Genomic DNA, 2,888 nt, shown 5'->3' on the forward strand with positions numbered 1-2,888 from the left:
GCTAGGATTACAGGCGTGAGCCACCACGCCCGGCCTGGCCTATTTTTTTGTATTTCCACTAGCAATGCATGAGAGCTCCAGTTGCTTACAGCCTCATCAACATTTGATATCAGTTTTTTAAATTTTGGCCATTCTAATGGTTGTGTAGTGCTACTTCATTGTGGGTTTAATTTGCATTTCCCTGATAACTAAAAATGTTAGCATCTTTTCATGTTCTTGCTGACCATTTATATATCTTCTTTGTGAAATATCTGATTTTTAAGATTTTTTTTTTTTTGAGACAGGGTCTTGCTCTATTGCCCTGGCTCAAGTGCAGTGGCATCATCATAGCTCACAGCAACCTCAAACTCCTGGCCTCAAGTGATAATCCTGCCTCAGCTTCCCAAGTAGCTGGGACTACAGTTGCATGCCACCATGCCTGGCTAATTTTTCTATTTTTTGTAGACATGGGTTCTTGCTCTTGCCCAGGCTGGTCTTGAACTCCTGGCCTCAAGCAATCCTCCTGCCTCTGCCTCCCAAAGTGTGGAGCATCACAGGTATGAGCCACCGTGCTCAGTTGTCCCTAATTTTTAAAAATGGGTTGTCTTTATTAGAGTTCTTTATATATTCTGGACACAAGTACTTTGTTAGATGTATGCTTTGCCACTGTCTTCTTCCAAGCTATGGATTGCTTACGTTTCTTAATGATGTTTTAATACCTAAAAATATGTAATTTTAAAGAAATTGAGGGAAATTGAGGGTCAAGGTTCATTTTTTTTGACATGTGGTTATCTAGTTATTTCTGCACCATTTGTTGAAAACATTGTTGATTCCCTAGTGACTTATCTTGCCTTTTTAACAAAAAGGGAAAAATGCTCCCTAAAATGTAAATAAAGGAAATATATATGAGCTAATCTAGCAAGATGTTAATTACTGTGTTAAAACATGTTTTTTATAATTTTTTTTCTGTAAGCAGTATATTAAGGGGATGTCACACATTCTACCTGAGGGTAGGGGAAGTTAGTCACAAGATTTAAAGCCCTGAAGCATTGGACACCATAAGAAAAAAAAAAGAGAGAGAGAGAGAGATGTTGGATAAAAGATAAAGGAAAATGAAACCCCAGCTTCCTGGTTATAACACAAGACAGCCTCTCTCATTAACTTCTTAAAAATAGTTGTGTGATTTGTCAGAGAAAAGGCAATGGCTAGAGTGGTTTCTGACATCTTGCATAGTATCACAAGTCAACTCTTGCAACAGTACAAAGACCAAGTAGAGGGAGATAATTAGTTCTGTAATAGAAAAGGGCAAACGCTTAGCAAGGAACAAAGGGAGTATGGTTTTGGCTTCAGTGGTACTTTTTTTTCTTTTTTAATTAAAGAGATGGGGTCTCTACGTTGCTCAGGCTGGACTCAAGCGACCCTCCTGCCTTAGCCTCCAGAGCAGCCGGGACTGCAGGTGCACAATCACACCTGGCTTCCTAGTGCTTCTTATGAGACTAACATTTGGCAATGGCTAAGTCCCACATGGCCAAATCAATGAGATTAAGGAGGTATTACTGAGATATACGTTTTGAATGTGATCCAGGAACATCTTTCCCTTTGTGAATGAATAAAAGGTGCTTCAGCAATAACTAAACCAAATTTTAAGGCTACTTTATTGTGCAGTAGAAATGATTTTGGCTAGAAACAGGAGCTTACAGGACAAAAAGTCAGCCTTTATTAATTTAAAAAACATCCTAATTCTTGAAATATATGAATGGAACTATTACAATATCTAGTACTCACCAGAGGTATCCCAGCATCAGTGATACACTCTAGATTTTAAATATCTGCTATTTAAATGAACGCAACCAACTCAAATTAGAATCATTACAAAATCATGCCAGATCCCAAAAAGAGATAATTGTGTGTGTACATGTGTTAGAGGTGGAGGTGAGTGTCACAGAAAGAAAATCCTCTAGTTAGAAGTTGTTCAGCACTGCAGACTTTTCCCTTTAAAGGCGGATTAGAAGACAATATCTAAAAGAAACGTCGCCAGGCCTGGAGAAGTGTGTCCTGCTGCCAGGGCAGCATTAAAGTAAACACAACGGGCCGGTCCTGGGCATGCACATCTCTGGATTACTCATGCTCACTTCCAGGGCCTCTCCCTGGCACAGCTGTGAAGTAGGCAAAATGTATCTTTAGACTCTCCTACTTCCCCTTCTGTGTCTTGGTCCCCTCTCCTGGGCCCATCTGAGGTGCTCGATGCCTCATGCTCTCCAGGGTAGCACCACACCCAGTCCTGCCCTCCTTGGAACACGGCCTTGTCCCTAACGCAGTGTTTCTTCCTCTCCCTCTCCCCAGCCCTGCAATAATGTTCAAGTTAAAATTCCTTCTTCTCAGCTAAGCCACTGGGAGGTAAGTAATGTTGTAAATGAATTCATACTGGCAAGTAACTAATATTTTTTATTCTTCCCATATGTTGTGGCATTTTAAAAATTTAAGCTAAAGGAATGTGTTCCTTAGGAAAAAACTCAGTCTGTAGGATACCCAACAAAGATAATTTGGGGAGGTCTGAGTTTCCTGGAACCATCCAAGTGCCATTGGGCTTGGCAGAGTCCTCCACCAGACCAGGTCTCCTCACCCCGATACAGGTAACGTCACTACTGCCATCAACTCTTGAGCAAAGGGTTGCTGAAAAACTGTGGCAGATGCATGGATTTTGAAAACTTACTGAAAAGTGAAATATAACTCTAAAAGATGAGATGTAATTCTAACAGTTTCCTTTTCTCAATGTAAAATGAAACTAAATGGTCACCAGGCATGGTGGCTCATGTCTGTGATTCTGGCACTTTGGCGGTGCTGAGGCAGGAGGATTGCTTGAGGCCAGGTGTTAGAGACCAGCCTGGGACCCCTTCTCTACATACATA

Source organism: Propithecus coquereli, unplaced genomic scaffold, assembly GCF_000956105.1.
Source record: "Propithecus coquereli isolate 6110/MARCELLA unplaced genomic scaffold, Pcoq_1.0 Scaffold83, whole genome shotgun sequence".
Classification (NCBI taxonomy): Eukaryota; Metazoa; Chordata; class Mammalia; order Primates; family Indriidae; genus Propithecus; species Propithecus coquereli.